A 12,229-nucleotide genomic window follows, 5' to 3' on the forward strand; every position below is an offset into this window, starting at 1 on the left:
CCTTCAAAAATTAAGTAGAGTAGTATGACACTCCTACATACACAAAAACTGAGGGAATCTGTCACTAGTAGATCTGCCCTGAAGTAGCTATGAAAGAAAGTCTATATAAGTTTTCGTATATTATTGACATTAAATTGGCATTGATCCAAACTGGACTGTCATAAATTAAGATATTAACTGTAAACTCTAGAAAAACAACTAAAAAAACAGACTAAAAGTTATTAAAAGTATGTTAGTGATTGCCAGGAGTGAGGGAGAAGGTAGAGACATAAGAGTGACTGCAAATGGGTACAGGGTTTCTTTTGGGTTGATTAAAATATTCCAGAATTAGTATTGATGGTTGCACAACTTTGGGAACCACTGTTGACCCTTGAGCAACATGGATTTAAAATGCATGGGCCCAATTACATATAAGGATTTTTTTTTTCAATAAATAAACTGGAAATGTTTTGGAGATGTATACCAACTTGAAAAAACATTTTTCTCTAGCTTGCTTTATTGCAAGAATGCAGTATATAGTACTTACACAGATATGTGTTAACTGTTATCAGTAACTTCAGATCAACAATAAGCTATTAGTAAAGTTTTAGGGGAGTCAAAGTTACATGTAGATATATCTGATATGGGGCTAATATCCAAAATACATAAAGAACTCATACAGTTCCACACCAAAATAACAATCTGATTAAAAAATAGGCAAAGGACCCAAATACACATTTTTCCAAAGATACACAGATGGCCAGCAGACACATGAAAAGGTGCTCAACATCACTAATCATCAGAGAAATACAAATTAAAACCTTAATGAGATACCACCTTACAGCAGTAACAGCGGCCACTATCCAAAAGACAAGAAATAACAAGTGTTGGCAAGAATATGGAGCAAAGGTAAACCTCCTACTACACTGTTGGTGGAAATGTAAATTGGTGCAGCCCCTAAAGAAACCAGTACGGAGTTTCTCAAAAAAAACTAAAAACATAAATATAATATGACTCACAATTCCACTTCTGGGAATTTAACCAAAGAGAACAAAACCAATCTGAAAAGATACCCCTTAATAAAAAATACAATGTTTATCTTAGCATTATATACAACAAAAAATAATAAAAATTTTAAAACACCTGTATGTCCATTGACAGATGAGTGGATACAAAAGATTTGATATACATAAATGGTGGAATATTACTTAGCCATACAAAAGAATGAACCCTTGTCATTTGCGACATGGATGGACCAAGATGGTATTATGCCAAGTGAAGTAAGTCAAAGATACATACTGTGATTTCACTTACATGTGGTACAACAACAAAAAAGTCCCCAAAGAAATAAAACTGAAATAGACTCATAAACACAGAAAACAGACTGGTGGTTGCCAGCAGATGGGAGATAGGAGAAACAGGTGAAGGGGGAAAAAGCTTTAAAGCTACATTTTTATTCTCATTGAAATCTAATAGAGCATGGCATCTATTAAAAACAGATATAGACAATAATGGAGACAAATATAACCTGTTTGAGCTAGTGCTCAAGACATCTCCTATGCGGTGCTGGGAAACTCACATCCCTAAACAGGCACAGGAAGGCATAGCTCTAGGAATCATAACATCAACTATTAGTTCCAGAGGAATAAATAAGAAAGATAAGTAATAATGAAACAAATAGGAAAACAAAGCTTAGAGCTAAATAAAAAGATTTAAGATCTGGTTTACTTTTTACTGTATGGTCGTTAGCACTGCTAACCCCCACATTACTCAAGAGTCAAGTATATCCTGCATACTTTATTACAGTGAATTTTATGGTATATGAATTATATGTCTATAAAAACTAAATTCACTGAAAATAAACCAAAGCCTAACATGACCATTTCACTGTATATAAACTTTACCTCAAAAAACAAAACAAAACTGAATTCTAGAAATATCAATGCTTTAAGCATTAGGAGAAAGTTTACAGATATCTCTAATTTATTTTGAATTGAATAAAAAAATATGAACTAAAAGTTGGTAGCTCAAACATACATTAGTGAAGCAACTGTCAATGGCAGATACTAGGTATGACTATGTGAGTGTTCACTGTAGAACTTCAACCTTTCTCTCTGTTTCAAAATGTTTATAAAATGTTGAGGAAAACAACAGTGGTCAGGAAACTCTGATCCAGGTTGTAGATCTCTCTACACAACTAGCCTGAACTCCACAAAAATGTGACAGTATCATCAAAGACACAAATGTGGCAAATTGCTATAGAATAATGGAGACCAGAGAGCCAAAACAAAGGGGAAAAAATCTGACTATAGACATTATGTATTTTAAATCAATAATAAATATCTTGAGTGTGATAATGGTGTTATGGTTGTGAGAAAGTCCTTTTGTGAAGGAGATATACAATCTGTAGTATTTAGTAGTGAAATGTCTAAAAGTCTGCAACTTACTTTCAAATACTTTTGGAAAAGAGAATACAGGACGTGTGTGTGTGTGTGCACAAAACTAGAAGATAAAAAATATGGCAAAATGTTAACGAATAAATCTAGATTAAGGACATAGGAGTGCTAATATTGTTCTTACAATTTATTTGTTGGCTTGAAATTTTCAAAATAAAAAGGGTGGAGGAGTAGGACCAAGATGAGAGACAGTTATAAAGAATATCACCAAATCAGAACTTTTACCTCACCTCCCTCTACTCTTCCCTTCATATACTATGCTCTAACCACACTGGTCTCCTTACGTCTTGCAAATAGCAACCTGATCACAAGTTCAGGGGCTTTGTCTTTGCTGTTGTCATTTCTACTTGGAATACTCTTCCCCTAGTCTTCACTTGGCTGTTTTTTTCTAATCATTCAAGCCTCAACTCAACCTCAAAGAGGCCCTCTTCTCTAACTACCTTACTTAAAAGAGATGCTTGGAGGGCGGAGCCAAGATGGCGGCGTGAGTAGAGCAGTGGAAATCTCCCAAAAACACATAGAGCTATGAAAATATAACAAAGAAAAATCTTCCTAAAATAGAGACCACAGGACACAGGACAACATCCAGACCACATCCACACCTGCAAGAACCCAGCGCCTTGTGAAGGGGGTAAGATACAAGCCCCAGCCCGGCGGGACCCGAGCGCCCCTGCCCCCGGCTCCCGGCGGGTGGAGAGAAACCGGAGCGGTTTTTTTTTTTTTTTTTTTTTTGCGAGCGCTTTTTGGAAGCCTTAGAGGGACGGGCCCCCGTTGCTGGGGAGGCAGGGTGGCGGGACTGGTGAGGAGGTGCCTGGGAACGGCGCCGGAGGACAAAGAATATCCCGCGTTTCTCCCTGCGAGACCTGGGGGCGGGTGCCTGAGACCGGTGCCTGAGGACGGAGGAGGTCGCGCGTTTTTCCCCTTTTTTTTTTTTTTTTCTCTTTTTGGCGAGCGCTTTTTGGAAGCCTTGAAGGGACGGGGACCCCAGTGCTAGGGAGGCACGGTGGCGGGACTGGTGAGCGGGTGGCTGGGACCGGCGCCTGAGGACAAAGAATATCCCCCGTTTTTCCCTGCGGGACCGGTGGGCGGGTGCCTGAGACCGGCACTTGAGGACAGAGGAAATCGCGCGTTTTTCCCCTCTTTTTTTTTCTCTTTTCTGCGAGTGCTTTTTGGAAGCCTAAAAGGGACAGGGACCCCGGTGCTAGGGAGGCAGGGTGGCAGGACTGGTGAGCGGGTGCCTGGGACCGGCACCTGAGGACAAAGAATATCCCGCATTTTTCCCTGTGGGACCGGTGGGTGGGTGCCTCAGACCAGCACCTGAGGACGGAAGAAATCACGCGTTTTTCCCCTTTTTTTTCTCTCTTTTTGCCGAGTGCTTTTTGGAAGCCTTGAAGGGACAGGGACCCCGGTGCTAGGGAGGCAGGGCGGCGGGACTGGTGAGCGGGAGCGTGGGACCAGTGCCTGAGGACAAAGAATATTGAGCGTTCCTTCCCTGCGGGACCGGTGGGTGGGTGCTTTTTGGAAGCCTTGAAAGGACAGGGACCCTGGTGCTAGGGAGACAGGGCAGCAGGACCAGTGAGCGGGTGCCTGGGACCGGCACCTGAGGACAAAAAAAAAAAAAAAAAAATCGCTTGTTTTTTCCTTTTTTTTCCTTTTTTTTTTCTCTTTCTTTCTGTTCCCTCTCTCATTGTTGCTGCTGTTGTTTTGGTTTGGAGAGTGCTTTTTGGAAATCTTAAAGGGGCAGGACAGGTCACTTAGACCAGAAGCAGGGAATCTGGGGATCTCTGGGCAATCTAACCCCCTGGGCAGCAGGGAGCACAGAGGCCCCTTACGGAGATAAATAGTCTCCTGGCTGCTCCCCCTCCAACGGGGCTCCACCATTTTGGAGGAACAGCCCCAGCCAGGCCAAGCCCACAGCAACAGCGGAGATAAACCCCAAAGCAACTGGGCAGGAAGCAAAAGCCCTGTCTGCTCACAGCTGCCAAGCACATGCCACTAGAGGTCGCTATTCTCCCAGGAAAAGGCTACAAACCAACAAGAAGGGAAGCTCTTCCAGCGGTCACTTGTACCAGCTCTGCAAACTATCTCTATCACCATGAAAAGGCAAAACTACAGGCAGACAAAGATCACAGAGACAACACCTGAGAAGGAGACAGACCTAACTAGTCCTCCTGAAAAAGGATTCAAAATAAAAATCATGAACATGCTGACAGAGATGCAGAAAAAAATGCAAGAGCAATGGGATGAGATGCAGAGAAAAATGCAAGAGCAGTGGGATGAAGTCCGGAAGGAGATCACAGATGTCAGGAAAGAGATCACAGAAGTGAAACAATCCCTGGAAGGATTTATAAGCAGAATGGATAAGATGCAAGAGGCCATTGAAGGAATAGAAGCCAGAGAACAGGAACGTATAGAAGCTGACATAGAGAGAGATAAAAGGATCTCCAGGAATGAAACAACACTAAGAGAAATATGTGACCAATACAAAAGGAAAAACATTCGTATTATAGGGATACCAGAAGAGGAAGAAAGAGGAAAAGGGATAGAAAGTGTCTTTGAAGAAATAATTGCTGAAAACTTCCCCAAACTGGGGGAGGAAATAATCGAACAGACCATGGAATTATACAGAACCCTCAACAGAAAGGATCCAAGGAGGACAACACCAAGACACATAATAATTAAAATGGCAAGGATCAAGGACAAGGAAAGAGTTTTAAAGGCAGCTAGAGAGAAAAAGGTCACCTATAAAGGAAAACCAATCAGGCTAACATCAGACTTCTCAACAGAAACCCTACAGGCCAGAAGAGAATGGCATGATATACTTAATGCAATGAAACAGAAGGGCCTTGAACCAAGGATACTGTATCCAGCACGACTATCATTTAAATATGATGGTGGGATCAAACAATTCCCAGACAAGCAAAAGCTGAGGGAATTTGCTTCCCACAAACCACCTCTACAGGGCATCCTACAGGGACTGCTCTAGATGGGAGCACCCCTAAAAAGAGCACAGAACAAAACACACAACATATGAAGAATGGAGGAGGAGGAATAAGAAGGGAGAGAAGAAAATAATCTCCAGACGGTGTATATAACAGCTCAATAAGCGAGCTAAGTTAGGCAGTAAGATACTAAAGAAGCTAACCTTGAACCTTTGGTAACCACGAATCTAAAGCCTGCAATGGCAATAAGTACATATCTTTCAATAGTCACCCTAAATGTAAATGGACTTAATGCACCAATCAAAAGACATAGAGTAATAGAATGGATAAAAAAGCAAGACCCATCTATATGCTGCTTACAAGAAACTCACCTTAAACCCAAAGATAAGCATAGACTAAAAGTCAAGGGATGGAAAAACATATTTCAGGCAAACAACAGTGAGAAGAAAGCAGGGGTTGCAGTACTAATATCAGACAAAATAGACTTCAAAACAAAGAAAGTAACAAGAGATAAAGAAGGCCACTACATAATGATAAAGGGCTTAGTCCAACAAGAGGATATACCCATTCTAAATATATATGCACCCAATACAGGAGCACCAGCATATGTGAAGCAAATACTAACAGAACTAAAGAGGGAAATAGACTGCAATGCATTCATTGTAGGAGACTTCAACACACCACTCACCCCAAAGGATAGATCCACCGGGCAGAAAATAAGTAAAGACACACAGGCACTGAACAACACACTAGAACAGATGGACCTAATAGACATCTATAGAACTTTACATCCAAAAGCAACAGGATATACATTCTTCTCAAGTGCACATGGAACATTCTCCAGAATAGACCACATACTAGCTCACAGAAAGAGCCTCAGTAAATTTCACAATATTGAAATTCTACCAACCAATTTTTCAGACCACAAAGGTATGAAAGTAGAAATAAATTCTACAAAGAAAACAAAAAGGCTCACAAACACATGGAGGCTTAACAACATGCTACTAAATAATCAATGGATCAATGAACAAATCAAAATAGAGATCAAGGAATATATAGAAACAAATGACAACAACAACACTAAGCCCCAACTTCTGTGGGATGCAGCGAAAGCAGTCTTAAGAGGAAAGTATATAGCAATCCAGGCACACTTGAAGAAGGAAGAACAATCCCAAATGAATAGTCTAACATCACAATTATTAAAACTGGAAAAAGAAGAACAAATGAGGCCTAAAGTCAGCAGAAGGAGGGACATAATAAAGATCAGAGAAGAAATAAACAAAATTGAGAAGAATAAAACAATAGCAAAAATCAACGAAACCAAGAGCTGGTTCTTTGAGAAAATAAACAAAATAGATAAGCCTCTAGCCCAACTTATTAAGAGAAAAAGAGAGTCAACACAAATCAACATAGTCAGAAATGAGAATGGAAAAATCACGACAGACTCCACAGAAATACAAAGAATTATTAAAGACTACTATGAAAACCTATATGCCAACAAGCTGGAAAACCTAGAAGAAATGGACAACTTCCTAGAAAAATACAACCTCCCAAGACTGACCAAGGAAGAAACACAAAAGTTAAACAAACCAATTACAAGCAAAGAAATTGAAACAGTAATCAAAAAACTACCCAAGAACAAAACCCCGGGGCCGGACGGATTTACCTCGGAATTTTATCAGACACACAGAGAAGACATAATACCCATTCTCCTTAAAGTGTTCCACAAAATAGAAGAAGAGGGAATACTCCCAAACTCATTCTATGAAGCCAACATCACCCTAATACCAAAACCAGGAAAAGACCCCACCAAAAAAGAAAATTACAGACCAATATCCCTGATGAACGTAGATGCAAAAATACTCAATAAAATATTAGCAAACAGAATTCAACAGTATATCAAAAGGATCATACATCATGACCAAGTGGGGTTCATCCCAGGGATGCAAGGATGGTACAACATTCGAAAATCCATCAACATCATCCACCACATCAACAAAAAGAAAGACAAAAACCACATGATCATCTCCATAGATGCTGAAAAAGCATTTGACAAAATTCAACATCCATTCATGATAAAAACTCTCAGCAAAATGGGAATAGAGGGCAAGTACCTCAACATAATAAAGGCCATATATGATAAACCCACAGCCAGCATTATACTGAACAGCGAGAAGCTGAAAGCATTTCCACTGAGATCGGGAACCAGACAGGGATGCCCACTCTCCCCACTGTTATTTAACATAGTACTGGAGGTCCTAGCCACGGCAATCAGACAAAACAAAGAAATACAAGGAATCCAGATTGGTAAAGAAGAAGTTAAACTGTCACTATTTGCAGATGATATGATACTGTACATAAAAAACCCTAAAGACTCCACTCCAAGACTACTAGAACTGATATCGGAATACAGCAAAGTTGCAGGATACAAAATCAACACACAGAAATCTGTAGCTTTCCTATACACTAACAACGAATCAATAGAAAGAGAAATCAGGAAAACAATTCCATTCACCATTGCATCAAAAAGAATAAAATACCTAGGAATAAACCTAACCAAGGAAGTGAAAGACTTATACTCTGAAAACTACAAGTCACTCTTAAGAGAAATTAAAGGGGACACTAAGAAATGGAAACTCATCCCATGCTCATGGCTAGGAAGAATTAATATCGTCAAAATGGCCATCCTGCCGAAAGCAATATACAAATTTGATGCAATCCCTCTCAAATTACCAGCAACATTCTTCAATGAATTGGAGCAAATAATTCAAAAATTCATATGGAAACACCAAAGACCCCGAATAGCCAAAGCAATCCTGAAAAAGAAGAATAAAGTAGGGGGGATCTCACTCCCCAACTTCAAGCTCTACTACAAAGCCATAGTAATCAAGACAATTTGGTACTGGCACAAGAACAGAGCCACAGACCAGTGGAACAGATTAGAGACCCCAGAAATTAACCCAAACATATATGGTCAATTAATATTTGATAAAGGAGCCATGGACATACAATGGCAAAATGACAGTCTCTTCAACAGATGGTGCTGGCAAAACTGGACAGCTACATGTAGGAGAATGAAACTGGACCATTGTCTAACCCCATATACAAAGGTAAACTCAAAATGGATCAAAGACCTGAATGTAAGTCACGAAACCATTAAACTCTTGGAAAAAAACATAGGCAAAAACCTCTTAGATATAAACATGAGTGATCTCTTCTTGAACATATCTCCCCGAGCAAGGAAAACAACAGCAAAAATGAGCAAGTGGGACTACATTAAGCTGAAAAGCTTCTGTACAGCGAAAGACACCATCAATAGAACAAAAAGGAACCCTACAGTATGGGAGAATATATTTGAAAATGACAGATCTGATAAAGGCTTGACGTCCAGAATATATAAAGAGCTCACACGCCTCAACAAACAAAAAACAAATAACCCAATTAAAAAATGGGCAGAGGAACTGAACAGACAGTTCTCCAAAAAAGAAATACAGATGGCCAAGAGACACATGAAAAGATGTTCCACATCGCTAATTATCAGAGAAATGCAAATTAAAACTACAATGAGGTATCACCTCACACCAGTAAGGATAGCTGCCATCCAAAAGACAAACAACAACAAATGTTGGCGAGGCTGTGGAGAAAGGGGAACCCTCCTACACTGCTGGTGGGAATGTAAATTAGTTCAACCATTGTGGAAAGCAGTATGGAGGTGCATCAAAATGCTCAAAACAGACCTACCATTTGACCCAGGAATTCCACTCCTAGGAATTTACCCTAAGAACGCAGCAATCAAGTTTGAGAAAGACAGATGCACTCCTATGTTTATCGCAGCACTATTTACAATAGCCAAGAATTGGAAGCAACCTAAATGTCCATCTGTAGATGAATGGATAAAGAAGATGTGGTACATATACACAATGGAATACTACTCAGCCATAAGAAGTGGAAAAATCCAACCATTTGCAGCAACATGGATGGAGCTGGAGAGTATTATGCTCAGTGAAATAAGCCAAGCGGAGAAAGAGAAATACCAAATGATTTCACTCATCTGAGGAGTATAGGAACAAAGGAAAAACTGAAGGAGCAAAACAGCAGCAGAATTACAGAACCCAAAAATGGACTAACAGGTACCAAAGGGAAAGGAACTGGGGAGGATGGGTGGGCAGGGAGGGATAAGGGGGGGGAAGAAGAAGGGGGGTATTAAGATTAGCATGCATGGGGGGGAGGGAGAAAGGGGAGGGTGGGCTGCACAACACAGAGAGGACAAGTAGTGACTCTACCACATTTTGCTAAGCTGATGGACAGTAACCGTAATGTGGTTGTTAGGGGGGACCTGATATAGGGGAGAGCATAGTAAACATAGTATTCTTCAGGTAAGTGTAGATTAAAAATTTAAAAAAAAAAAAAAAGAAAGAAAGAAAGAAAAGGGGGATTACTCCTTAACAGGATAAAACTATTGGTAAATCAAAGATCAACGCATGCTTTAAATATCCTTAATGTTGATCACTTAAAGGGTGTCAGATGATCAGCTATGGAGGTACTCTTTTCTGATAATATTCCTTTCTCTTAATTAAAAAAAAAAAAAAAAAAAGCAGTTACTGTGTGCTGACCTCCAATGAGTTCTGCACAGTGGTATAGAGGGCATGTCAAAGTGTGGGCAAAGGGTCTGTTTGTTTCTACGCAGAAGATCAAGGCCTAGCTTGGATACCCAGAAAATGAACTAAGATACGATATGAGGAGGAGCTTCCGGCATCAGCACTCTCTGGAGGACTCGTGCCGGGGGATGATCATCAAAAAGCCTCCACAGGGATCCGGACGATGCTGCAGTTGTGGCTGCATCCAGCCCACCGTCTCCTGGACTTGCCATAAGAAGGAGGAGGGAGATGTCTAGGCTGGCATGTGCATACAGTGAGACAACGAATTTGACTGGATCTGTACTGTTGGAACTCAACCAGGAGTTGGGAGGGGTGCAAGTTGTAGCACCCCAAAATCTCATGACTATAGACTATCTATGGTTAAAAGAACATATGGGATGTGAACAGATCCCAGAAATGGGCTGCTTTAATTTGTCTGATGGTTCAAGTACAGTTGGAAAATATCCATCATATCATAGATAAATTTTCACAAATACCTAGGGTGCCTAAATGGTTTTCTTGGCTTCACTGGAGATGGCTGGTAATTATAGATTTGCTTTGTTTATGTCACCGTATTCCTATTATGTTAATATGTGTGTGCAAATTAGTTAGTAGTTTAAAACCTATACATACTTAAGGTACTATACAAGAAGATACGTCAAAGAAATAATCAATCCTCCCAAGTTTCCTTCATATGCTGCATCTATAGCTTTTCTTCTTCCTTCCTAATTACAAACCTTAAATAGAATTCGTGCCTCATATCGAATTTACCGAGTATCATAATTCCTCCAGGTGGTAAAGATACCTCGAGACAAGTGCTGGGCATAGAAGCCACAGGGCATAAATCTGCAAAGAAGTAAAAAGCTAACCTTTGCAAACAATATGGCTTCTCTCTCACTTACCAACTTTACATTTCCCTGTATGGCCCCGGAAGATGACTGGTTAGCCAGAGACGGGTAAGATTCCTCAAGGGAGGAACAACCTAAGACAGGCACAGTCGCAGGGGGGCTATCAGGTGAGAATTTGGGGATCAACAGAGGTGAGGCTCAGAACCTCACCCCCCCTGCTTTGAGAGAAATCTTCTGCATCCGTGGATGTCTTGCTGCCCTTGTCTAGCCTGGATTAATACTTAGTCCATAGGCACACACCTGATCATCTGATCATCTATATTTGCCTTCTTACAGCACTAAACTATGTTTTCTACCTTTATCTTGCATCTACCTACCACTTCAGCATTTTATTAAAAATAAAAATAATAATAATAATAGGAGAAATGTGGGATCAACATATAAATCAAGTACAAAAATCAAATGAATATTCATATTTGATCTGATGGTTTATAGGTCATATTGCATGATCAAAACCGAAAGTTTCTGTGATGAATGCCCTTGTACTGTTCACCATGTAAGAATTTATTCACTCTGTAAGAATTCGTTCACCATGTAAGAACTTGTTCGTTATGCTTCAGAAGATTGGAGACTGACGAGAATTAGGCTTGAGATGGATTAATGATTGTACATTGAGCATTGACCCCCCTATACTGAATTTTATTGTTGTTAACAACCATTTGATCAATAAATATGAGAGATGCCCTCTCAAAAAAAAAAAAAAACAAAAAAAAAAAAACAGGGAAGTTCTGAGAGGTGAATGCCTACTTCAAAAAAAAAAAAAAAAAAGAGATGCTTATCAGACTCTAACATATTATGGAATTAGTAGCTTAACAGCAATAACAACTGAAAAGCTTATAAATTTTGTCTTTTATTTCTCTCTACTACAGCACGAGCTGCATGCCAAAACAGACAACTGTTTTGTACTATTAGTCTGCCCTTCCTTTTCTTCCAAAGCCTGTCTCCTATGTATCCATCCTTGTAACCAATAAAAACCAACTGGAATAGTAAAGAAACTAATAATTTTTCTACAGTAGAAAAGGGGGCAGGGTGGGGAGACAGGCAGTAGTACATCTAATGTTCAACAGAAACTGGAATGGGTCAAGGGACTGATACTGGACTCAAAGACAACAGAATAGTGAGTACATACGAACTACAACAACAACTGACTGTTTACTGACCCAATGCCCATAAAGCTAGGACCAAAATCCACATAGATACATTTCTAACAAATATTAAAATTTCCCCAACATTTGGGTTAAGTTTAAAGTTTACATTATGCTAAGACCTAGAGAAGAATCAGAGTCCAGGTCCCATTAATCAAGTTA

At 39.9% G+C, this 12,229-nt stretch overlaps 1 protein-coding gene across 3 annotated transcripts in view; it reads right to left on the bottom strand.

Annotated features, from left to right (window-relative positions):
* Positions 1-12,229, bottom strand: part of SMCHD1 (structural maintenance of chromosomes flexible hinge domain containing 1) — a 189,845-nt gene that overhangs the window by 153,720 nt on the left and 23,896 nt on the right. The gene's annotated exons all lie outside the window — the stretch shown is intronic.

Source organism: Manis javanica, chromosome 9 (assembly GCF_040802235.1).
Source record: "Manis javanica isolate MJ-LG chromosome 9, MJ_LKY, whole genome shotgun sequence".
Lineage (NCBI taxonomy): Eukaryota > Metazoa > Chordata > Mammalia > Pholidota > Manidae > Manis > Manis javanica.